Genomic DNA, 27,744 nt, shown 5'->3' on the forward strand with positions numbered 1-27,744 from the left:
AAGGCTGTTTAACTTAGCTGTGCTATGAAATAATCAATAACCCAAATGCTTTCTGCAGGTTCCAGCTTCTAGCAATTTTTGACAAGTGAAGCTGACAGGTTCACCTTACACCAGACTCTGGCTCTGTAGCTCTGTGAAGTACCTTCCCCACTGCCTTGCCAAATAAGATCCTGGTGTGTCCGCAGTGAACAGCCTCCTCTGACAGGTATGGCTGCAGAGTTTTTCTGTTACTAGTGCCTCAGCCACAACTATCCCCACAAATTATGACAGCATTAATCTTCCTCTCTTGCTTAAAGTATGATTTGTTTCAGAAATGAAAGGGCAAAGATGACACCACCAGATACCAGAGATGATTATTCATAGCCCCTCACAGACCAGTAATTACTAGAATTGCATGAACAAGCATAAGGAAAGATAGGCTAGATTGGAAAAGGAGGAATGAATTTGCTTTTGCTCTTTTAAATTCACCTGTCATCGTTACTATATGAATAGATAACAGATGTAAAAATTACCTTTGGGGATTTTCTAGAACAATTTCATCTGTCACTTTAAGGAAGTACACAGATCTCTCCTGAAACTCACTGTATTTCCTCATATTCTATGACTGTTGCAAAGACGGACTGTTCAGTGGCATGTCATCTCATGGCAGAACTTACCTCAGTTATTACTGCATACACTTAACTGGCTTGTTTCCTTCCTTATTTTCACATTAACTGTTGCCCAGCTCTTTCATTCAGGAGATAATTTGTAAGATAACAATTTTCTGAGATCAAGACTTCCTTACAGGTAAAACTGTCACACTGCCTGTTCACCAAGTATAAAAAAAACCCTCAGAAAACATTAATGCTGGAATATGAAGAACATTACATAACCTGAAAGCCTGGCATCTTATTACTGAGAAAACCTAAGAAAATCTAAAAACAAGGCTGAGAAGAAAACAGGCAGCAAACAGAACACCAAACTAACAGGATACAAAGCAAGCTTGTACACAAAACTGTACAACATACAACTATAGTTTTTTATCAGTTAAATAACCCCATGATTACCAGCCGACGAAAGATTTCTAGTATTGCAGTCTGCTGCAGTACAACATATTTTCTCTTGTTTCTCCTCTTGCAATTCCCACAGCAACAACAAAGCAGCAAGAACTTATAAATTTTGCCTGACTTGGTATGCATGCACACATTCCCATATCCTCACTATAGCCAGCATTTCCAAAAGGGAATGAGCAATGGATTTTGTTTGAGACACCAAGTCACACTACATAAAGAAGGGTAAGACAGATAAATCTAAAAGTCTCGCGTTCTGCATGTGAGAGACACAAGCTAAGAGGAAAAATAAGCTTTAATCGCACACAAGCTTCCAAGAGGCTGCGTTCGGGGGCACACACATGCAGAGATAACCCAGCCACAGGGGCAGGTGTGCTTCTCCGCGCGTCCCCTGAGCGGCCTGGCTGCACGCAAAGGAATGAATGAATCTTGCCTTACCTACAAACCATCAACCTGTTTCCCTTATAGAAGAACAAGTTGATGATGAAAAATCAGGTATTTTATCCTCTGTCAGCTCCACCAATTGGTTCATTAGTAGCACCAGCTCCTGGGAAGGCAGAACTCCTTCTGCAGTGTGCATTCACAGAGTTTTAAATCATGACTTATCCCTTCCCCCAAGCTAACTAGCTGCCAAAGAGTAGGGAAAAAAAGTCTTCATGAAACATAAAACCAACTCATCAAAACCTTTCTTTTAGAAGGAAAAACTGCTCAAGTCCATTCAGAAGGCAGGAACCACTTAGCCAAAACAGTGACCATCAGAGGCAAGTGCACAGTTAATTATTCAGCAACAAAGGCTTGCGATAAAACCTCATCTCCAGATGGATGCTAACCACTTAATGCAACTCCTAGCATGCTGTTCATCAAATGGACGGCTCATCTGACCTCAATTACTATGGCTCTCTTAAAAGTTACTTCTGAGAAACTATTCCAAAGTGTTGGTGCAGCTGTGAACAAAGGTTTGTAATAATACAAGTTCATATTTATATAATCCTCTGCATAGCCAAAGTGACCTTAGAAAGTCAGGAAAACCATTTCCAAACATACCTGAATATTAATGAAAAGGTTTAAGCATCTCTGCAACTCCTGTGTCAACTCAAGCAGTTCTGTTATTTGTTCATGGCAATTGCATGTGCAAATAATTAGGAAAAAAATACTTAATATGACTTGGGATGCAACTAAACATGTTACTGTTTTTCTTCAGAAAAATCTGACTCTCTATGGCCACATTTTTTGTCTTAGGTATAGACTTTTTAATAAATGAATGCTAAAAATACATAAACAGATGATCTGTTGCTGAAATACAGCCATCTCTTAGAAAAAGTTTTTTGTTCACTTTATTTATAAAGCAAAAAGAGCTCTGTAAATATTTATGAGAGTGCCCATATGAAGTTACAGATTTTACTAAACTTCCCATAACTTCCACAGAAACTGAAAAATAGTTTGGCCACCCGACATACTGTAACACTACCATACCAGCAATTCAGTATCATTTCCCATCTGCCAACTTGGATCATCTATTCGTACCATCTGAGCATCCAAAACCCAGTCTAATAGGCAAAACACAACACTGGCAGGTTTGATTCTGATATAGGAATAAGAGCGCCACTTTATTGCCTCTAAGCAGCATTAAAACCAGTAATCTCACAATATATATTTAAATTTTCCCCCATAAGTAGCAAAGTGGTATTGCCACCATCCTGGACCCACGGCCAAAGCAAAGGAAAGCCATTAAATTCATTCCCTGCCTATCGATTCACATTCCTCCTTGCCAGGCTGCAAGAGCCCTGCAGAAAGGCCCTTCCACAGGAGTGACATTAGTCCAAGAGTTTGAGAAGTTCCTTGAGGCCAACAGCTTACTGGAGTAGAAAACAACAAGCTCCTCCTTGCTCAACTCTGGCGGAATTTACAGCTCCAGCTCCGAGCGCTGCTGACCTTGCAGGGTCAGGGCTAAACCAGCCAGCAGGCACTGCTGTGCCATGGAGGCGATAGCACAGCAGCATGCAGGCAAGGACTGGCTCTGCGTACAAAACTTCAGCAATCATTTATTTTTTGTAAGTTAATGAAAAAGAGTACAATACCATTACTGCAACAGACATGAGTGAGTGATGTGAGGCTGCATCTGTTGAGCTAAGACATCTTTTCTAGCCCTAAGACATAATACAGTTTTTGTGTGTAACTACTACAGAAAAAGGTACAATAAGGCTGATACTGCTCTACCCACCAAGCCATAAAAAAAAAAAAAAAAGTGGAAAAAAATTAGATGAAAGCTTATCTTCAAGAAACTTGAAGCAGAAGTGCTGAAATACTGTTGGAAAGGTACAGCGCTTGTCAGGATGAGACAAACCCACCCAAACACCCGGTTCACAGCCTGCCAGGAAGGTGCAGGTTTCTGTTATTTACCAAATGTGCAGCATACTTGGTCATTTGACACAGACAGCACCGTGATGCTGCTTCGGCCCCATCAGAAAGCAAGTTCTTAGTGCATTTTCTGAAATCTGCTTTCAGTTGCAATAGTGAAACAGAAGACCCATTAACTTCTATCGCAGAAACTTGCATTCACCAGCTTCTTCAGCCAACCTTCAGTGAAGATTTCCTAGGTATGTGAACTCTCAAGTTTCAACATATTCTGACAGACCAGCACTTTTTAAAAATCTAAACCACATAAAATTTGCAATTTAAGCTGATCAGGTAAATTCTGTAATTTCAGCTAGGCCCTTTTTTTGAAGTTTAGGTGAAATCTTAAACCAACACTTAGTGGCTCAAACCACAACAAAGCCACAGGAAGTAAAATGAGTATTTTGGGGGCAGTTCCCATTGTCACCAAGTATTGTTAATTTGGCACAGGATCTAAGGTCTCACTGTACTGGCTTGAGGGAACTTGTATTACTTTCTAGCTTTTGGATATATTTTGAGACTCACCATTTCTGACACCTATTATCATCCTCATCACATCACTAAGACTGTGAGCATGAGTGCTTCATATAGTACACCATAGCAGGGACTCACTGATAGGGAAAGGGACCACATGGGGACAAGAAAATAGTTTTTCTTCTCAGATGTGTCCTTGATATGTAGAGCCTGGTGGAGTGGAAATTGCTACACTGTCCAGGTGTGAAGCAAAGACAGGGAAAGAGAGATGAGGATATCATTGAGATTAAAAAGCAGACAACGAAGCAAGAAGCAACAATCCAAGATGTACTATGCAAATCTGAGAAGTGTATTTGAGAAAGTGTTGAAACAAGGTGGATTCACTCTCTAAAAACTGCTTGTCATTACACTGATGCTATTTTTCATCCCAAAGACAGATTATTCAGGCCTGGTCTATGTCAAAGAGCCTGACTACACAAGGAATGTAATCTTTCTTTTTTTAAAACTCACATAGTTAAATCAACAGCAATTACAGTTATCCTAGTTTAAGTACAATTTAGAGTAGTTAAGCTCAAGTGTCTCTTGCATGAGAACATATATACTTCCAGAAATGTGACTACACTGATACAGTTGGATTCACCATGGAGGTATTCTACTGTTCTACACTGGAAGAGTGTTAAAGCAGCAGAATTCTGATGCCTCCAGGTCAGATTGTGCTGGTAAGGGAGAGGCAGGAGCCCTTAAATGAGGTTTGGGAAGGCATACATTAACACTTTAAACTGATATCTTTGGTAGGTATCAGCAGCCCTTTAAACATACAAAGAAAAGCTGGTCCAAAAGTCAGTCATCTTCAAAGCGTGTCTGGTGACATGACCTCATCCAGCTACCACTAACCGCTTCTGAACTGAAGAATTCTTACCACCAAACAGGTTTTAATTTCCAGTTACAAGGTGAACAACAGGCAAGCAAAGATTTACAGAAACAAATTTAATTGTCTAGGCCAAGCTGTTGCCATCGTACATCTTTATAGAACAGAAGTGGCATCTGAAAACTGGCATTTTCAGCACCAGAGCAGAATTGGGCACAGCAGCAACTACAAAACAAACTGCAATTTCTACCAATAAACCAGTTCTTTGGGTTTTCCCAGGCCTCCTCCTTGCACTTATTGACCAGAGCAGATGCTTTGACAATTCCCTAGCACACTGCAGCAAGACAAGCAGGGTCTAACACCTTTAAGGCAACCTGGAAAATATAGGGGGTTTTATTATCTACTCCGTAGATCTCTGGCATATGAAAAATGACTCAGCTGCCACCCACAGCAGCCATGGCCCCAGCCCCTTCTCCTGCCATTGATTACGCACCAGGAGGTATGCTCATTCAACAGTTTTCCTGACCCTGCGGCTTTTTGCGTAGAGGTCTTGACCATTCAACACACAAAGTGGTTCAAACTTTTCAGCAAGCAGCCGTGAACAAAACCTGCATTTTGTTCCCTATACCTTGCCCTCAAGCTTCACACACCCCCTTACCGGCTAGTGCGAGGAGCAACAAAGGGCAACAAAGAAACATTTGCACATTTGTCCATTAGAGCCTTTTATTAATGCCATGCTCTGAAAAACCGCTGGAAGATTGCTGACAGCTTTCACTCATCAGCACAGGGACGCCGGGCAGCCCCGCACAGTCCGACGGCCCCATCTGTCCCCGCTGCGGGGCTGCCTGGCAGCACACCAGCCAGGTGCCAGTTCTCACTATTCATCCACCCGTAACCAGGCAAGGCTGGCAGTCCTCTGCTATTTGCACATCTCCCCCCTCTTTTTTTTTTTTTCTTTTTTTAAACACACAGTGGGGTAGTTCTCTCTGAGATAAGTCAGAAACAGAAAAACTTACAAGACAACATGCAAGATTTCCCCCCTGTGATTCTGCTGGTGTGAAATGGTGCAACTTTCCTCCGTGAGATCTAAGCACATACTTGAATTGAACTTCAGAAAATAACCTGCCACAGCTGCACAAGAAAAGAGCATGCAACCTGTTAAAATCACCCTCAACAAGAAAAACTAAGATAATTCTTCTTAGGTTGCTGGCTATTCTGAATGAAAAACAATTCTAAGATGTAAAGATTGCTTCTGTATATTCTAGTGAAATACCCCACTTTTTCTCCCCTGCAACTACTGTTTCCTTATTCCTTGTATTTTGATCAAGGCACAGGAAAAAATGATTTAGATCATCAGAACTCCAAAGAAAGTGGCACAAACTCAGGACAGCATCTCTCCCTATTTCCAGCTTTCCCCTCATGCTTTCAAAGTGTCACTCCATCAGAAAATTGGTTATTCCCTCACCGTGAACCAGGACCAGCTGCTCGGGGTGAGGCACACAGCACATTCCCTGCTTTCAGTCGTCACCGGAGCCCCCAGAGAATCAAAGACTGCATGTTACATAGTGGGGCTTCTAGGAACACATCACCATAGTTGGCTTGACTGAAGAAGGTAATCTGCCTACAAATGACTGCCTCAGTGTTTTGTATTTTAGCTATCATGCATAGCATATACAGCAAGTGAGAAAGCTACATCAGGTTACAGATTTAACCTTAGGGAGAGAAAAAAAACACCCAAAACCAAAACATTTTCCAGCCTGTGGCTTTTTATTAGTCATTTCTCTTGGCTGTTGTATGTTGGTGTAACACCATTGGTTTCAGAGCCCATCTATTCCAGTTAAGAATCTGACCATATGATCTGAGATTGATGACTTCCCACCATCTGCTAAATTTCTGTATATCTGCCTATAAATATACTGAAAATTGTAGTATTTTCCACTTGGTAGGGCACTGAGAATGGACTAGTATTTCCAGCATGCCATGACAAGAGCTCAGAAAAAAAACCCCAACCTCCACTTTTGTTTCCCACTGCCAGACTAACAGGTACCTGCTATGTCAGGCTTCCTCTCTGCCTCAACTACTGACCTATGCTGAACCACCACTACTTCCCCCATGTCTTGATACTTTCACCACTGACAACAGTCCTCAAGGGCCTGAGAACCTGCTTCTCAACCTGATGAGGGAGCACAGTTCACACTGCTTCCTAGAACATACTCCGACCCTAATCCAGGGGCTTACCTGTGCACAGGGGCTCAGGGACTGCTCACCCTGTGTTTTGCCGACCAACCCAGATGACGTACGGAGGGTGGCAGCTTCAGTGATGCAATCGTCCACCCCCACAGCTCATGCATTGAGCACTGTCATCAATACTTTCCCCCTTGCTGGGAACAAATCTTTAAGACTCAACAACTTACACCACAAACATTTTCTTTCATGTGCCCATTGCATTTTATTTCATAACAAGGTACTGATTTTCATGGCATCTTTGTTGAAGTCTGCCCTGCGTGCTACGTGGGGGGTACAGTGGGCACTCTGCAGCAGGACACTTTGCCTCTTGAAGTGTGCTGGCTTTCACATCTCAACCGCAGCAACAACCCTATATAAACATCAGGTCCTTTATTTTAAGAGATCTAGAAGCAAGTTACATCATAATCTCATTGCTGCAAAAAGGTTATAGAGTAGGAAGGACAGGACTAAACCAGATCTCAAGAAATAAGCAATATTGAAAAAAATAATCAAGACATCTGAGTGGCATTTTATTTCTGTTCTGTCTTTGTCAAGACAATTTACTGAGTTATATAAAACAGTTCGCCATCAAATTCTGCATTAATCTCCTAACCTTGCTGTTCTCCAAAGGATTATAAAATTCATTATTACGACTATTGAAACCAACCTTGTAGATGGAGAATTTCAAAAGGACTGGATAATTGCATAACTGCGAGTATAACTGGTTATGCAAGATGAAGTAATGAGGTCAACGAAGTATTGCACTTCAAGGCATACATTAGAGGGGTCAGGAAGGAATTACAAATCTGTGTACAGGTTTGCAAAACTGACTACTTTTTTCTGAGACGGAAGATACTGTCTTCTGTAGGAGAAAAGATGAGAGTTTGCTGCTCCTACACATTATTCTTTTGAATCAATTAACCACTAAATCCCACTGGGTTTAGGAGACAACACACGGAAGGACAAGAGATTCCCAGCTGGTAAGCTCCTTTGTTAAGGAAAAAACAAATTACAGAAATACATTTAACTCATTTTAAATTTTCTTCCAGTCAGCTGCTGTAAATCATCCCACTTGAGGATTGCTAGATAGCATCTAAGGTTTTCTTTAAACTTTCTTGAAGTACTTCAGCTTGGAGCCTTCCTGCTCCCTGCAACATTGTGTTGGTGGCTGTGATCATGATGACACTTTTCAGCTCTGTGCCTGGGAGTGGTAAAATAACGAGTACGAAAAAAATGCCTTGGCCAGGCAGAGCTGCCACAGGGCTGGGGCTTAGCACTGGGGAAGTGTCCTGCTGGACTGTTCCTTGCACCTGGGGGACAACAGCCATGTCCAGGGCAGCATGCTTATTTTTACATGTACTTTTATATAAACATACATATAATACACACGCTTCCATGTAATTTACTTTTTTTTTTTATCCCCAACTGTAACTATGACCTTATACCATCCTTGGCTGAGAATGCTTTGGTCAGGACATGCTATTTTTGTGAACACTTTTAAGGCTTCAAACAGACATGATCCCTTGTCAAAGATGTCTTTCTTGGAGCTAACACCTACATAGAAAATTATTTTAACACAGATAATAAATGACAGAAATGACAGTGAGCCAAAGCACGTGTTTATCTGCAGACTCATTGGCCCAGCCAGTCCACCTGGCACAGGGGGTATTAAGTCAGCTCTGGTTCTTGAAGTGCTACCTAAACTTGAAGGATTTCTGGAATAATCACAGAAGCCATGTAGCAGCCCTATCCCACTGTGTTAGAACATATTTAAAATGCTTTCCATGAAAGACTATTAAACCAGCCTTTTTTTCAAAAGCAAGATCACCTAACAATTGGGCATCTTTTACGGAACAAAATGATTCATCTCTTTCTTCCACTGAGGAAAAAGCAAGCACGCAAATAAGGGAAAAACAGGTAGGAAAGTAAAACACACACAAAAAAAGGTCAAAACTCAGATGCTTATGTTTGGTCAGTCATGGACCTTCTTCATGAAAGATTCTGCTAGCTTTGAAAAATGCATCTGAGCAGAGAGAGGAAAGAGAGAGAAGCAGCAGCATTTTCTGACCTGCTCTATAAGAAAGAAACTCTTCTGCATACAGAAAAGCCCCTTCAGCCCACAGTGCTGCAGCTCCCCTGGGACAAGACCCCCATGTCAAAATTTGCTAAACTAGAGACCTTCCTCAGCACAGTGTTCATGTGAAGGTGCAGAACCTTTTGTACATCTACAGAGAGCAAGTATGAGGCTTAACCTTAGTCCTGAATGCAAGCCTGGATCCACACTCCCCAAGGACTCATCCAGCAGCTGCCCTGCTTCGTTGTGCCAGGCAGCAGAGGGGCCAGCACTGCAGCCCTGCCAAAATCCAACTCTGCTGTGTGTCACTCAGGTACAGGAGAGACCAGCCGCATCCCAACTGATATTCATATTCTGCCAGTAAAACCTCAGACCTACCATTACAAAGTTATCATTTTTAGTTTGCCTGGTTTTTTTCCCTCTCCCTCTACCCTGTCAGCATCTTTCCCTTTTTAAGGGTTTCCTCCAGTTGCAGGGACAGGAGGAGGTGGCACTTGTCACAAAGCAGGAGCCAGCTCTGCCCTGCTGCTCCCAGCAGCAGCAGCTCTCCGCTGTGCCATACCAAATTAGGAGAAAACTGTTATCAGTGCTGAGAGCTGGGGGCCAGGAACCCCCTCACCACCACTGCCCATGGAGCTCACAGGAACCAGAGCTGGGAGGCAGAGGATGCACATCACAAAACGTGTATTTATGAACTTCAGTGCTTCAGCAACACGCTGGCAAAAGTCTCTTCCTTCCCAGTCCGGTCTGTGGTTTTAACACTAACATCCGACCAACTGCTCCTTATTTGCCTGGCTTCCCAGGAAAGCAGCGGCTCTCCCAGAACAGCTGGGGCATTGCACGGGGCTGCAGCGGGCTCCAGGGAACCCCTCTAACGTGGCGCTCGCACCCCACCAGCATGCACTCCTTTTATCTGCACTGTATGAACCTCTTCAAGGAAACAAAAGGGGCTCAAAGATACTTTCCAGCCTTGCCATCAGAAAAGGCAACTTCACCTTCAAATCTCTTACAGGGGAATGAAAGGAAGCCAACCCTGAAAATGCATATAGCAATGCTCTTCAATAAGATGCGCACAGAATAAAGATATATTAAATCAAGCAGAAAACACCACAAAAGTTGTTTTCCCTATCTATCTACATAATGTTATAGATACATAATGTAGACAGATTAATGGATGTCTAATATTATATTGAAAGATGAAAAGTATAATGATCTAACTTCTCCAAGGTCAGCCCTCTTAGGCACCGTTATTCCAGCCTGTGCCGGTGCTGCTCAGTGTACGTGGTGGCAGCACTCCCTGCTTTGTTTCAGAGAACCAGACTGGGTGTTCACACGTGGATTGCAGCTTGTTCATAAACTCACCTCAAGCAAGGCAAGCACTTAACATCATTATGGCAGGCAGCAATATCTTATGGTAATATATTTTAGTAACAGAAACATGAGGTTTTAAGCAATTAGTGGGCAGAAAGAAAAAACACATGGTTCCAGCCCAGACAAAAGGGTCGGACACGTTAGAGATCAGGCAGCTTCACAGCCAGGTCCCCGTTGCTGCGGAGGAAATGCCTCCAGATACCGTCGCTGCGGGAGGATCCCTCACGCTTACTCTGTGGCTCAGTTTATAGCCCCAGTGCAGCCTCTCACCACCGATGCCTTCACTTATCTACATGGAAGATGTTGGTTAAGGATGTCTTTCCCTAACGGTTTTATGTCAAGTGATCTGCTAATTCACTCTAATTATCCATTCTGCTTTAAATCCAAGTACAATGCAGTATTATGATGGGCATGGATTATGAACATATCAGTCATTGTATTAAATAACAGTAATGTTAAGGTAAAGAAAAAGTTTTAAATGCCTAGATAACTATTTTTTTTAAGACATATTTCAACAATTCTACACAATCTTTTAGAAACATCATTAAAAGACAATTTCACACTTTTCTTGCCAATTTGGGACTTCAAAGAAAATATAACAGCAGCAGTGAAATAAAGATTTTTGATACCAGTAACAGTTTTGCCTCCATGGATGTATAATTTAAACTGCCAGACTTTTGGAACATTTATGATACAAAACATAGTCAGTCAGTAATAATCATGTCCCTCAAGACATCTACTAATTTGTTTTATTGCCTTTTTATTTTTGTCCCTCTCATTTTCTGAAATATAATCATAGTTCAGTGACTTCATCTGCAAGGAATCCAGCAACAAAGCTTTTGCTGTAATGATGTACAACAAATGAATCACAATTCCTTAATCACCCTGTTCCCTTTATTGTTGCCTCATTTGAATTCATGGATTCCCAAAAAAATCCTATTATATTTGCAATTTCTTCACAAAAATTACATAGATGAATTGAAAGCAAAATGGTCCCTACACTTTCTGAAAAATAAAGCAAAAATAAAAAGTAATCATAAGTTACTGCAAAAATAGAGAGTATGTTTTCAGACATCAAAGCTTTCTGCATCCTCAGAGGAAGAAGAAAGAGCACCAAAGACCTACATGTTTTTTTCTGCCACATGATGCTACACGGTGCACAAAAGCAACCTTCCCCACTGGAGTAAGACCGAAGGTGCTGTTATAAGAGAATGATGAGATTGGAATTACAGCAGGGTTTTTTTATTCCCATTTAAGACTTGATAATGGCTAACAATATCCTCCATAGGGACAAGAATCAACACCCTGGACACAGAACTGCCACACGAGCAGCCAGACACACGTAGCTGCAGGGCCTCCTTATTGGCTGAGGAATCACCTTCAAAGTAATTTCTTAGTATTTCCATGGAAGGAACCCCTTGTATAAGCAGTTTTTTTCTTACTGTCTCTTGCTGTCACAATGATAAGAACAGTAACAAAATTCCCCTGTGCTGTACCTCAGAAACAGCCTTTTCTCTTGATGGACACACTCCTGCCTGATAGCTTTGATCTTCCTTGTGAATCTTTTTGGTTCAGAGCATGTCCCACGCCTCATTTACTTCAATATTCTCATGAGATCCCAAGATAAAAGGCCAGTTTCTGTCATACCCTCCAAAAGAGTTTCTGCAAGCCTCAAGAGACAGCTTTTAAGCATTTCTAATGGATCTACTATCCCAGGGACTTTCAGGAGCAAGCAGAGATCCAGCTCCCTGCCCCATACCAAAGCAAATCACCCAAAAGAGGGGCTGAACAGGCATGACCCACAAAGCCTGTTAAAGGTTTGAGGAGTGAGAGCCTGGTTCTAGAGCACAAGCAAATGCCACATAGCAAACTCCTTCAATCTGCTCAGAAGATAAAATCAGACAAACTGGTACATACCTGTTTTTCCTTTGAGATAATCATCCTCAATTTCAACAAGTCCATTTCCATATCTTGGGTTTCCACTCCACATCCCCATAAGTAATTTGCACAATAAAAACTGGGCAAACAGATGCCACTCCACGTGATCAGCACATACAAATGCTGTTTGTGCATATAAATTACTTTTTCCTATCCCCAGAAAATTGACACACTAAAAGGAAAATTATTTCTCTCTAGGCAAGTCAAAAGACATTAAGAATAAATATTTAATCATGCAACTAACTTTAAAAACAAGAGGATCTTACGAAGTTTTAAAAATAATTAGAAAGAATCCTTACCTGAATTAGGACTATTGTAGTTAAACTGGATTCTAATATTCAATTCCTACACTGAGACCACATGAAAATTTGGCTAAGGAGCTAAGGCCATAAGGCCATATTCTCATCTTACTGATGCTCTTGTACATCCACTAACACCAAAGGAGTTAGTCTAGATTTTCACCCAAGGAAAAGTAATTTTCACCCACATCTGTCAGTTTTGTTGGAAGACACACCTTGGAGAGGTCACCTCTTTCTCTCATTTAATTACCTATTTCTTTTTTAGGGGAACAGTGTAAAATCCCACCAGTCCAGATTTCAGGGTATTCTTTTTCTGTTGGAAGAGGAAAGGACTTTACACAGACATTGACATAATTATTTCCCATAAGCTCTATGCAAATCCACAGCTTCTATTTACAGAAGGTGAGGAAATGTTGTGCTTCCTAAGCAACCACCCCAGATTTAATTTTGCAGAAGCAATTAAACTTGAGAACAAGAGAATTTACTACCTCTTCTAAAAGACTGTAATGCTCTTTTAAATATATACACAGGCATTTAGATATTACATGTGCACTAGAATAACAGTAACTAATGAATAGTAATCTGCAGTTTGCTCTCATTTTTCCCATGGCTTTGGCTTTCAGCCCTGTGGGGTCCAACTGCACTCCCAAGGCCAGAGGGAAATGGCAGAAACTGTGCTAGAACTATGAATGCTGTCCAGTTTCTCATTCTACAAACCCAGCAATACACCCTGTTCCTGCAGCTTCACACAGAACCAAAATTCAAAGCTATAAACCACACCTTGGGAGATGGTTACATAAAATTCTAGAATTTATAACTAAACCTTTTTAACCTTCAAGTTCCTGACAAGAAAAGGTATGATGATACACAAACTTCCAAGCAAATGTCGAGCTGGCAGAATTGAAAGAGGAGCAGGAAGGATCTGGGGGAGCCAGACCCGCTGCCCAAGAAGCTTCAAACTGATGGCAAAAGTAGCTTAAAACTTACAGAAGTGCAGTAGGAGCCAAGTCCTAGGCCTGCACAACAGCAGCGACTTTGGGTTCAGTGCCAATCGCCCCCCTTCAAAAACTGTCCATGGACTGCCAGCCCAGCAGGCTAACTCCTTCTTGAATTATAGTTATTTAACCCATTCGGGACAAAGTGAAATGATTTGCCATTACATCTTTGAGAAAATATCAATGTCCCATACAAACACATCTCAGTAGCTTTCGTCTTATTTTCAGCTTCTAAAAATGCAGCTATTTCTCAAAGGGCTGGATCCCCATGGTCCTTAGTGTCAGTGGCAGCAGCTCAGGCTCCTGTCTAACCATGTTTCCAGTGAGCCAGTTCACAGGGAAGGACAAGAAATAACCACAACTCTATTCCCTCAATTTAATGACACGATAACTAGTTGGAGATGGGGAAGTGCACCCCAAAATGAGAAGGGAATAGATGTGCATGAGTCAGAGAGAAACACCCTGGCATCTGCTCATGCATACAGGTGTTTTGCCCAAGATTAACTGGCATGATTAAAATGAAATCTCCTATCAACCCCTTTCCATTCCTGCCCCCCGTGGCGATGCTGTCCCAGATGCTGACTCCATGTTGATGCTCAGACCGACTTGACTGGAAGAAAAATTTTCTGACAAAAGTTTTTTAAAAAAAAGTACTCATGGAACCAGACAGTAACTGCCCATCTTTTTGCTCTTATTTCTCAAGTAACTTTTTTGTTCTGCCTTTTCCTCATCTATTCCAGAATCAACCGAGCACCTTCAATCTTCAGTTTGCATTCAATTCCCAGGTGGATAAGAATTCTGAATAGCTCAGATGTCAGCAACAATTTAAATATAACCTGCTCACTTAGATGATCAGCAGATTTCCAGATATAAGACTCCATTTTGAGAGCCTAATTGTATAAAACTGCTTTCAAATGCAATACCAAATCTGATATTAAGATACCAAAATGAGGATTCAAACACTAAAGTAGCTCTTTTTACATGCATGAGTATCCAGTCAGGTATATAGGATTATCTTAAGTGTGCTTATATTAAAAAAGTTAGGTTTTCTATATCCAGTAACAAGATAAAAGTATAAAAATATAACTCACTGGTTTCTGTGTCTGAAACTTCAGTGACAAAATGTAATACACAGGGTTGTTTTCAGAACTGAATTGATTATAAGAAAACCTGCAAAAAGAGGAGCTACTCTGTTATGTGCAGGATTACTTTTGTGAGAACATGTCCATTTTTGCCCAACTGTGTAAATGAAAGGTGTTTCACTGGAAGACTACATGTTCACAATAACAACCTGAATTAGTGTGAATTTTTTCAGCAGCAACTTCTCATGTGCAAGATTTTGTGCTTTGCTGCACACAAAAAGTAAGTACATGTATAGACATGCAGAAAGCCTGTAAACGACTAAATAGGTTTAAACCCACTTGAATCCCTGGTTCAGCATATCTGCTTTAAGGGCCTAAATACAAAGAACATAACAGCAGAATGAAGCCATTTCACTATGATTGCTGTAATTCCACCTAGATTTCAAAGAGTTATTTAAAATTACCCATTTGTCATTTAAGCCCCAAATACAGCTAATAGAGGAATTTTAAGTATAATCTGCTAACAGGTCTAACTCCCACACAATGAAAATTACAACATAGAATGGGAACTCTGGGGGAATTTGTTTCCCAGGTAGAAAAGTTTAGAATGTGAAACTGCACAAAGAACAAGAATAAGCAAATGTTTGCACATGGAATAACGTTTTCTCCCAACAGAAGTCCACTGAGGGAGTAGCCTACTGGAATGAGGTACGGGAATAACTTACATCCCTTCAATTTCTACTTTGGCATGGCTCTTTTTTTCTTAGCTGACTGTTCACTGGCAGTGTGGAAATTCAGGGCAGCAGGATAAGGAGCACCAGAAGAAGTCCAAATTGTCCTGGGACTTTGCTACTGTGCTGCTCCCGGGGCATTCCTTAAGGTTTCCATCTTCAACCTTGCTTTTACATCGCGAAGTTAGAACATTAAAACTATTTAGCTCCCCTTCTTTGCTACAATGCCTCACACTTGTACGTAAGCGTATACCTTCATATCTCCCAGTAGCTTTTGTTGGGAGGCTCTGTTGCCTTCTGTTTTCATTCCCTCTACCACTTCTATGACACTACACAATTTTTAGTAAATGAGAACTACACTTTTGCATGATTCTTCATAAAATTATAACATAGAAACCTGATTGTAGAAAAGTGACCCTGGACAAATCTACTTAAATTCTCCTCCTCCATGTGAAACCACCCCCTTAAGAATTATTTCTATCAATCTTTTATTTCATTCCAGACAAATGGCATTTCTAAAAATGATTATGAAGATAACAGCCAAACTATTCATAGTTATTATATGCTATACAACGTGGAAAAAGGAACATATGCACTTGAAACTTGTAGTTATCTATGCCAGCACCTGAGCTGCTACATCCCTTCCCTCCATGCGCCACAACTGCCACAGCTTAAGGTTATATGAAAGTACCTAGCAAATATTAATAAGGCAAGACAAAAATTGAAAGATGACATTTTGGTATATCCTCTTTCCCCATATGCAAGAGAGGAACAGCAACCGTTTGCTAAAACCAGTGCAAAAGTCTAAGTAGCCTGTGTTACTGCGCTTCCCCAGCATCTTCACTGCACTGCTCCCATTTATTTTATACTATCGATTTTCAATAATAAATTATTTGATTTCGTTCAGAACCTCTGAGAAGACTTATCCCCCACGATTGCACAAGCTGCTTCCCTTAACAACACACTCCATTCTTTCAAAAATCCCAGTGTGTCTCCAGGTTTGGCGCGTTTCACTCAGGAGGCTAAAATAAATTACTGCAGAGTAAACAGCATTGCTTGTGAAACCACACTCACTCTGTGGGCACCTGCCTTCTATTGTGCTCATAAAAATGTATACTGCAAACTGCTGCAGGAAGTTCTTTAATTCTCAAACCTTGTTTTTATTTGCTGCATGCAGAGCCCTCGGCAATAAAACTGACACTCTTCAGCCATGCTCCTCCTGTACTGCTTGGGCAGGCGAACATTTGTTCCCCCACTCATGGGATCCTCACCTCCACCATCCCACTTACTCCTCTATTCCTACCCCAGCTGTCCATTCATTGTCCAACCTCCAATGTCCCTTCTGGGGCACAGGCCTCGCCACTCAGGGCAGCTCTGACAGACTTAAACCCTCTCCAGGTGCCCTGCTTGACACATTAGGTAGCAACAACTCCCAGGCAGCCTGTACTCTAATAGCTCCATACTTTTCATTCTTAAACGACCAAGCTGTCATTAAACACACACTGTTTCCAGTGAGGGGATTCCAGGGGCACCTGCTTAGCTCTGTTGCTAACAAAACGTGTCCAAGCAAACACCATTCAGGTTAAACCAGATTCAACACTATATTCAAGATTATATTTAGAGAATATAAGCAAAGCTAAAGAAATCTGTCTGACACTGCCTTGAACACATGGATTGGTACCTATCCATGTTCCCACCTGTATAAATATTTGATCCACTGCAGGGATTTGCAGAACTCAAGCTCAACATTTTAAAGTTATTCGGTTTCCTGGAGCCATTCTACAGCTCATAAGAATGCATGCAGGGTAGAGTTCAGAGATACTGGCATGAATCCAGGGTCTAACTTTCATGCTTTATAGCAGAAAAATGTCCATTCTCAATATTTTTTTTTCTTCAAAAGGAAGATAAGAGTAACTACTTGAATACTAGATTTTCCATGATCATCTAAAACTGTGCAAAAAAAAGCCACCTCTAGACTTTGCCACAAGCTAAAGCAAACTATTTAGTTCTCTTCAATTGATCAATAAAGCTCTACTTCTTTTGCAGATTTTACAATGAACAATAGTCATACTTTTCTCTGTGTGAAAACATTTGTTTTCCTCAAATTTTTACCAGATACAAAAATAATTAACCACACAGTTATAAGGAAGTATTCTTGAACCATAAAAAATAATTTCAGTTTTTACTTACTTACATATGCATTCACATTTTAATTTGAAGCTCTGGATAGGCTGTTCTCAAAGATGCATGTAGTAAAACCTGAAGGCAAAAATGGTTCAGAACTACTCTCAAACTATGAATTTTAGAGGTTTTTGGATTTAAGTTTGCTAATATACCCAGTATAATGAATGCTTCTGCATACAAGTAGCACCATGGGCTATCAATAGCCCATCCAGGCTACAAAAGGAGAAAAGAAACTAGAAGTATCTTCACTGTTGACTAGAGCCTTTTCTCTTACTATCTCTCTTCTTTGCAATGATGAGATCTGTGTTAGTAAGAGGAAATGTAAGACTTCTGAGTAATTATCTGAATACAAGAGACTTTATGACCTCAAGCAGGATAAAAGCCTCAGAGACTGCCCAATAGAAGGAAATACGCTCCACAACACAGACAAAAAGCCCATTCTCAGGCTCCGCTCATTATTTGCCACATGCCAAGAACAGTTTGCACTATATTGTCTCAAACATAGATATCTCTCTTGCCACAATGAAAGCTTATGCTGCATTTCATGAAAGATAGGACGCCACCGCAAACTACAGAAATGCCTCAGTAACTGACTGTTCTTATCAGAGATGATCCCAGAGAGAAAGATTTCACATTTCTGTCAGGAGGACAAAATACAAGCATAGATCTGCCCTTAGTCACTAACAGACCTTTGCAATACAACAAAATCTACCAGTAATCGTCTACTCCCTGAAAATAATCTGGTTCATCACTGCTTCAATTTTGGATGAGTTAGGCTGCAACAAGATGCACATTCAATCAGTTTGGGTTGTCATGTATCTACACCCTCCCTCTAAATATGTCCCTTAAGGTCTCCCCATTTGGGGTAAAACCACTCAAAAGAATTCAGCAGCATAGTACCCTTCCTATAGTAGACATGAACTGATCAATAACTTAAGTCAAGATGTGATGTTCTGGAGGGAAGAAATCAGCTCCAACCTGTTCATGGTGAGCTTGTCAACTTTTTCCACTCTACTTCCACAATGAATGATTAAATTCGCTATAGCCCAGGTCCAGAGAGCCCAGCACGTCAGAGCAGGTAGCAGCAGCAGCATGCAGAACACCACATCCCCAAGGTGGGAGGGCTGTCTAATAGCGACACAGCTATGAATACAAACCCTAACACAACTTTAGGCACAAAAGAGAGGAAATCTTAGGCTGTCATTAGAAATACTCTTCGAGAAAACACAAGGTTTTTTTGATGACAGCTGTCTGAATTGCAATAAGAAAGCATCTTCAGAAAACATTTTCCTGTCAGCGTTAAAGCCCAAGGTTTGCAACACCCTATTTGTTACCTAATCAAAGGTGAGAGTTTATTTCCAATCTCAAAGCTTAAAGAAAAGCAAGGCTAAGCAAACCATTTAAAAAAAAAAAAAAAAAAAAAGAAAAAAGAAAAAGAAAGAAGATTGTTAAAGCCCTTTTGCTTTTAGTTACTGAAGATTTCAAAGCCAAAGGAAATTTTGCCTTCACATTTCACCTAGAACTTTGTTGTGATTTACAACTTCTAGTCCCCTTCCTGGCACACATCTACAAGGAAAGAGAGAGTTTACAAGGAGACAGCAATTCACAATATTTGTATTCTATCACTGCCATGCCCGACTCTGGTTTTACCACAGCATACCTGGCTATACAAAGGCATCACATGATATGCTGTGATATTTCTGCAGATAACAGCTGTCCTGTTGAGCTCCTGTAAAATGTAAACATAAAGCTAGAATCTTAGAAGGAGAGATATAAACACTGCTACACATTGAAACATTTTTTTAAGTCAGTCAATGTGTCTGTATCAAATATAATCACAGAACTTTATGCACGATTGATTTCAATAAGCAAGGATTTACTCCATCCTGCATTACTAATATGCAATAACAGGCAGGTAAGGAAGGATTCTCAGTACTTCTTTTAAAAATTAAAAAACATTATGAAATTTGAGGTATAAATGACCATGCTAGGAGTCACCTGTCCTCATACAAAGTATTTTCTTGGCAACCACTAGGAGAAACCATTCAGGATGCACTGCGGAACGAGGCAGGGAAGACTGCATCACCAAGAACATTAAGCAATTCTTTACATCTGCTCAGCTGAGGTGTCCTTGCAGCTCTGTGCTTTGTTAAAGGGAATTACAAATTTGCAACCAGGTAGTTTTCATCCAAGTTATAAACGTTCAAAAAAAAAAAAATCTCATCTTGTACACACTCAGTAGAGACTAGTTACAGTTAATTAATTCCTGTGTTTATGTGTTCTTCCACACCAGATGGCTTGGTGAGCTATTCAAGTACTCCCAAACAGGACATTTTCTGGCAAGTTCCTTATGGAGACTGGACACCACTGGCAGTTTGGCAACAGCTTCATACTGCTATGAACAATGAATAAATAACGCTGACAGGCTCAGCTGTTCCTCTGTTCCAGGAAACGTGCTTCCGCCTTGATAAACCAGCTTAGTGAGCATAATAAAAATGCAGATCTAAAAGGGCTTGGATTGGATGTTTATCTATAACTTCAGAATATGCAGCCTTTCTCCAGTAGAAGCCATTTCCATGGAGATTCCATCAAGACGCCATTACAAATGAATAGTTTGGTTTTAGATCTAACTACAACTCAAAGTGAGAAATCACTTTGGTGTGTGTATCTTCTGTACATTCCATGGGAATATGAGGCATCCATTTCACAGATGAAGTGGCACATACCAAAATTTATATTAAGCCTTTAAAATGTTCTTGGTAAAGGTGACTAACAGTTAAACTTGGAGAACACGTAGAGGTAAAATAGGGCAGAAGATTGAACTGTCAAAAAGTCAGTGTTCTATAATTTTTCCGCATAAGAGTCAAATCTATGTCAGGGAAAAAAGGGACTATTTATGCAAATAGCTGTTGAAAATAGTCAGGAATTATTAGAGAGAGAGGAATTTGGTTCAACAAAGCCATCCATTTTGCAGGTTTCTTGTGTGCCCCTACTGGCAATCTCTCAGATGTTTTTCTTTTCATCTTTAAACTGAGAACATCTACTTATTTCCAGTCCTCTGCCACACAGTTATATACACTGCTTTGCATTCAGCAGAGACCACAGGGGAGCTGGTAAATGATCTTCCTGGATTTTTTGCATATCAGGAGTAGGAAGAAGAGTACTTGCGCAAAAAAAAAAAAAAAAAAAAAAAATTAGGCTGTAGAGCTTCACGGAACTTCCCATGAAGTTAGAGTGACCTTCTTTGTTAAATTTAACTGAAGTTAGATCTGGCCTTCATTGAACATGAGCAAAAGTCTGCCCCAGCTGGTTTCCAAACATCTGTGAAAGGGGCTTCCATGCTGCACCTTCAAATAAGAGCTCCTCAAACAACAGCCCCCTGCAGCAAACTGAACAGGCTGAACTCGTTAAGAGCCACCTCTGACTCATACAGCAGTAAAAACAGCATCCTTGCAGCCAGAGTTGGTTAAACGTTTATTGCTTGGCAATTTTAGCCCTTGCTTACATGTTATCCACTAAGACACCGTAATTTTAACAAATATGTTTATAGCTTTTTTTTTTTCATGTTTGTGGGTTTTCAACAAGCTGAAAAAATCTCACGTTCATCCAGACTTACTGTTCATATTTAGACTAGTTTTATACATGTTAATTGTAATGACTCCCAAGAATTACCTCTGATTTCATCACTGACCACAAGATGGACTCAGCATAGTTCCCAAACTGTCCCATAGGGAGAATGCATGGCTGCTGCTGCAGGGTCACCCTCGGTCACAACTCTATAGCTCATGGCCATAATCTTGTTTCTTAATGCTTAAGAAACTGCCTGTTCGTACCTCAGTTTTTTGGGATATCATACAAAATATTCAAGAAGCAGCAGGAAATAAAGCAGGAACAACAAATGATGGAGTATTTGAAGCCTTACTGTTGCCAGTGTTTCACATTTTCAGAATTTACCTATAATCTCCAAATCAAAAAGACATCAGTCATAACCATGTTGTGCTCTCAGCTAACCATCCACTAGGAAGAAGGACGACACTTTAGCTCCTAAATGTTGCTGCAATGTGCAGACTAGAGAAGGCAGCTCCTGCTGTGCTGCTGAAACCCCACTGGACTGTTAAGAATGCAGTTACTCCATGAGGATCATCTGGACTGTGTTCATCCTGGTGGGAAAGCAGAGGCCCAATCTTTCTTTAGATTGTGCAGCTGGCAGTGAGCCCCACCTGAGCTACCCAGGGTGTGACAAGGATGTCCCCAGCCAGCCGTGCTAATGAAGGACAGAGCAGGGTAAGGACAGACATCCAGCAGAGTATCAGCAGGAACAGAACAGAAATAACTGGTTGTCTAGGACAGAGAAAGGCAGGTCTGCACTACCAGAAAGCAGTTTCCCTGATGCATACATACATACAGAGCTGGGAAAGCATTTCACCTTTGCAGAAAACAGAAATGTGATTTCCTTTTCTAAGCTGAATTCTGAAGCAAATAGCATTTCCCTGGCAGACAGCAAGTGTCAGTCAGCATTTCCAGCTTCAAGAAACTATCACCTGACTAAATTTGGGAAGACTATAGTCCTTCATTACAATTTTTATTCTCCAGCCTTCCAGCTTCACCTCAAAAATAAATTATGAGCTTTGTGGCAGATAAAAACTTCCTTCCTTTAAAAGGAGTTACACCCTTCTGCTAAGAAAGCAGCACTGAAATGTGTCCTTTGGTTCATTTCCTTTTGTAACACTCACCTCATACATCTCTCTCTCGACGTATGAATAACTAAATTATGCATGACTGACATGCTTATGATTACTGGATCCAGTTAAAAGAATATGAGGCCCTGGGAGCACAGAAATCTCCATTCACTGAGGCACCACCTCCCTCCTCTGTTACTATCTGAAACTGGAATAGACTCATTGTGTTAAGATGAGACCTCCAAGCAAAATTTTGAAAAGTGAAAACTAGAGAGAGGGAAAAAACCTCAAACAGTTGAGCCTAAAGAAAGGAAACAAGAAGTGGAACAATTAAAGTTTCTTAATAAGTTACAATCACTGGTGAAATCTCAAAATCCTGAACATTTAAAACAGAACTCAGGTATCCACACAGAAGGAGATGTACTCAGGCACAATGGAGACACACAGAAAATAGCAATTTTTTCTTAAGTGCTGCCCTGAAGCCCTGAAGATACCGATCTCCTAAATATCATTCCAGTAAACCAGGATGAGAGGGCAAGCTATTAACCTCAAGTTTGCAAGTCTGAAGACTATCCCAATCCAAAATACACCTGTTAGGAGATATGAATATTAAAGATGCCTGCAGAAGGAAAGAGAGCCTGCTGAAGCATTTTTAACTGCTCTTAAATTAATGAGCCAAACCAGAACTGTCATACTTTGGCAGCTTTCCTTATAAGACAGTGACTGTGCTCAAAGAAGAGACTGCTGACAAATACAGATCTATAGGCAAGGCTGTTTCTGCCTTCAGAAAAATCACAGGTGTTGAATGAAAATGTTGTAGTGAAAGTAGGGTGAAACTAGACTAGAGCCTCACCATTTAGAGAGGAAACTGAAAATCAGAAGGTTTTAAGAGTAAGAATTCAGAAGAGATTTCACAGGTCAAAAGGCAAGAGAAATGCAAAAGGAAGCATTGAAAAAGAGAGAGTCAAAGTACAGCCCCTAATAATCTCCATCATTTCAAAAACACTGTACCAAAGCTACAGAAATAACCGCTAACATGGAGCCCAGCAGTAGCAGATGCAAAGCAGATCACCCCACAGGGACACAGACAGCACTGGAGGGACACCACAGGTGGCAGCCAGAGGGACTGCCAGCAACAGCCTGCCAAACAAGAGCCCAGACCATGCCTCAGTACTCTCAGCACGTGATGATACAACATTATTTGATACAACTCCTTCAATTACCTATCAGTGCTGACGGTTCGACTTGAAAATACAGTGGAAACCTGAATGAAAAACTTTATAAACTGGTGAAACCAAATATTTAACATAAGGACAGTTCCTACTGAAAGACTGAATTGAATAATAGCTACGTTGGAAAGTTACAGATGTGCAGGTAGGTTTGTTATAATTACTGCGGAGATTAAGATTAAAAACATGTGTAGCTTTGGGTGTGATTCAGTGAACAGACACTATGAGACAGAAAACAATTACTCAGTCCTCAAAACAATGTGGAACACATTTACAAATTCACAGAAAAACATAATACCCTGCAGAAAGCCATGACGGTTGGTAGGACTACAAATGCAAGACAAAGTCAGCCTATACTGAGACAGGGAGTCTAAACAATCTTAGACTGATGGTGCAAGGTCTGCGCAAAAACAAGGGGAGGCGTATGGGACTGTTCGAACAAGACATACCAGGTGTTGATAATGTTGCTAGGCAATTATCTCCTAGCCCAAAGAGAAGTTTCTTATGGTCCTTGAAGTTGTATGTTCCAGCAACAAATCATCCTAGATTCTAGCACAAACTGGCCTGGTGGTTTGGCCAGGGCCCAGGGAACAACTGAGGCTGTGCAGAACGACGAGGTGAAAAGTTCATCAGCGAGGAAGAGGAGATACTTCATCTATGCAACCCTCGCCCGTAAATCTGCGACCACCGAACAAGGCCAAAGGAGCTCAATACGCAGGCGCAAGGGGAGGAGACCTGATTGCCATGAGGAGCGAGGGGAGGCGGGGGTAGACTATGTGTATGTACAGGCGTTTTATGAATATGCACTATTCTGTAACATATAAGCCGGACGGGAGCTGCAAACGATGCGCATGCTTGTGGTGGAGCGATCCCCCATGCGCCCAGCGCTGAATAAACACACCCACTTTATAACTCCAAACGTTATAGAGTGATTTCTCCGCAAAACAATACTAACTCCAACTGGAGCTAGACACATGATCACAGAGCAGTGCTAGTGGTATAATTACTGCTTATGTGCCATTGAGATTCTTAAAGTTAAGAGAGTTTATGCTATTTATTTAAAAAAGAAATGTGGCCTCAAAACCCTTCAAACAGCTCTGAACATGTTGGGTCATGATTTCCTCACCTTAAATAGTTGGTTTAGATTTACCAAACAGCAGCTCATGCTCCTAGGCTCATGGGAGCACTATGTCAGTTCACCATCTTTGAAATTTGAAGATTATGCTTATACATATGCCAGATCCTTAGGTTCAAATGAACATAAACCAGAGACTTGTTATGAAAAATCACATTTACAGAAAAAGGACATCTTTCAAACAGACGTGTTACTACAGCAAGAAATGACATTTCTCATAGCTGCCAGAACAGAGTCTGCAAAAGGACATCACCATGCACAGTTATGCAAGAAGCAGGTTTTAGTGGTTTTAATTGGTGTTGGCTTTGTACTTTCTGTTTTCCATTAAAGGTGTGAATGAACCTAAAACTTCAAAACAAAATTGCACTGGAATTAATGAGTTCTGGATGACAAAGAGAGATTTGATGAGCTGATAAAAAAAAAGTCAGCAAAAATTGTTGGAAATCACTCTGAGGTTCGCTTGGAAAGTTAATGACTTTCAACAAACCCAACTATTAACACAGGTTCTGAGCTTCATCATGGACAAACTGAACCACAAGCAGAACCTTGTACAAAGAAACAGGTATCCTGAATTTCAAGGAATGCAAGACTGGAGGAGGCCATGGAAATGATGTGTAGATGCTGGTGTAACTGCGCCTTCCCACTGTGTGAAGCAGGACTTGGACTACCTTTCTTACCATCCTTTATTTCATTTGTTTATGCCTTCATGATGGAAGGAGCACAAGGGAAGCAGAGTACTTGGCATCCCTCTTCATCGTAGCAGAACTGCAGAGAATAACTGCTGGAGCCAAATGGAAGAAGTTTTATATTCATGAAGTGAAAGTCACAAATGAATTAGAAAAAACACTCTGCTTGGCAGCTAAGCACCAGACCACAGACAGGTGCAATTAAGAGGCAGATGAAAGTTATCCAAAGCAACAGGCAGTGACATCTCTGGGGATGGTCTGCAGAAGCATGTTTTTCTAGGACCTCCTCTGGGCAGCTGGGCTGTTTAGCCTATCACATAAGCTTTCTGACCTCTCCTGGCAATAATTAGCAATTTTGCTCAAAACTTTCCAGATGAGATTTCTGCTTTCTCACTTTTCAGTGGAGAAATTCTTCTTTTGCTCTATGCTCAAACTGTGCCAAAGCTAGTGAAAAATAAAACAAATGTGAAAAGTAATGAGCAAATCATCCAAGGACCAAAGCACAGGCACAAATCAACAGAAATCTGAATCTAGGTAGGCAGGTTGCTGCTTTCTTGCATAAGAAGGACAATCTTCTCCCTGCTGTTCTGGCAGAAGGGAACCATAAAGATTTTCTATCAGCAATTTTCCACAGAACCTGTCATTCAGACAATTTTTTACGCTCTAGAAACACAGAGAGATTGTGGTTGCAATACTCCACTGGATGCCTACATGTGGCTGCAGGGCACAGGAGCTCCCGCTGTCTCCAGCTGTAAGGAGCAGCTCATTACCTGAGGAGTTGGGGTTTATGCAGAGTAGGCTCAGCTCTTCCCCATGGTAAAACTTCAAAACTACAGAGCTGTCTGTAGTATTTCCTTTAGGTAGATAAACATTTAACTACGAATGATTACATGATAGGTACAGACAGGTATTATTTGCACAGTCGGGAATATTTCTAACTTCTAAGTACCGTTTAGAAAGCAAAAAAGAAATCCCAACAAGCCAGGCCATACATTGCTGCATCACCTGCATTTGTGTTCAACAGTCATCTCATTTCTAGCAACTAAGATCTCCTGCACCATTAACACAGTTCTGTTGCTGCAGTAGTGAGAAAAATGTCATTCATTAAACAAAGGACTTTACTGAGAGGTTTAACATACATTAGGGCTTCATGTTAAAATACCAGATCAATTGAACTAAGTATGTATTTTTATGGCATATGTCAATGGAACAGATAAATAAACACTACAGAAACAGCTCCCACCTAAGAATCGATGCAAGAACATTTACAGCTAACAGGCTCCAAATCATAACATCAGACAGAAACACCTCCCTAGTCTGGCAGGAGCAAAGAGAAATGCAAGTGTGCATGTGTGCTCATGTTTGTGGAGGGTGGGAGAAAAAGCATATCCAAAAGTCAATCTTGCTTTAGATGCAACAACTGAAACATGCTTCTCAGATTTAGTCTTGGACCAAATCAGACCCCCAGATCCAATGCCTCCAGGCTTTGAGAGTGTCTAAAACTGAACTAGAAGGTCTGTTTTTAGAAACTTTACATAAAGAAGTCTTGATCCTGCCATTTGATAGATCTGCAGATCCTCAAAAGTTTGGTAAGGATGACACTTGGTCCTACAAAATAAAGTAAATCTCTCACTACCACAAACCAAAGCTTGAGTAGGGGCAACAGAAGCAGGCTTGAACTGCCACAGGTCAAAGCAGAACTGCAGATGTCACCCCCCGCATACTGCTGGCTCCTTACCAGCCTGGCCTCTGAGGAGCAGCCCTCCTCCAGCTGCAGACAAAACCAACTCACATCTCTCCAGGAACAAGCAGCTCCTGCAAACCATGGTGTGCAAGAAGGTCTTGCTATTTTTTAAAATTCATTTTAATAACTATTGCAGTGTAGCTATGCTTGTCTGCATCCATATGCGTAAAAAAAGGGGTGTGTACATCTGCTGATGGAGACAATGTAAGGCTATATTTGATAATTTGTGTATTCCCTTAACCAGTGCTCCCAACTGCTCCTGTGCTGTTTTATGGGAGAATATAATTATTTTTGCCAGCACAGGAGGTGACAGCGTATTTGCACCTCTATCTACCCTGAGGCTGGATGCTCCTTAACAACTTAATGGAGCTACATACTTGAGAAAATGCTTTGTATGAAGTGATCTTGAATCTTAACACTAAACTCTGCAAGCAAGCCTCAAAGAAACCATCAGTTTAAGGAAAAAAAAAAAAAAAAAATCAAAACACCAAATCTAAAAAGCAACACTTCCACACACACAGTTCTACAAGTGACAATTATTTTGGACCGAGATAACCTGTGAACTGAAGAATGTTGCTTCTCTGTT

The 27,744-nt window shown here is 40.9% G+C and overlaps 1 protein-coding gene across 3 annotated transcripts in view; it reads right to left on the minus strand.

The window, feature by feature from the left end:
• Nucleotides 1–27,744, minus strand: part of KCNIP1 (potassium voltage-gated channel interacting protein 1) — a 454,549-nt gene that overhangs the window by 328,619 nt on the left and 98,186 nt on the right. Inside the window, exon 1 of one of the 3 annotated variants that reach the window (XM_074916126.1) lies at nt 1,488–1,578. The exons of the other annotated variants lie outside the window; for them this stretch is intronic. The gene's annotated coding sequence lies outside the window, so the exon portion shown is untranslated. Of the gene's footprint in view, nt 1–1,487; nt 1,579–27,744 lie in introns of those variants that run through there. 3 annotated transcript variants of the gene reach the window in all.

The sequence above is a fragment of the Athene noctua genome, chromosome 12 (assembly GCF_965140245.1).
Source record: "Athene noctua chromosome 12, bAthNoc1.hap1.1, whole genome shotgun sequence".
Lineage (NCBI taxonomy): Eukaryota > Metazoa > Chordata > Aves > Strigiformes > Strigidae > Athene > Athene noctua.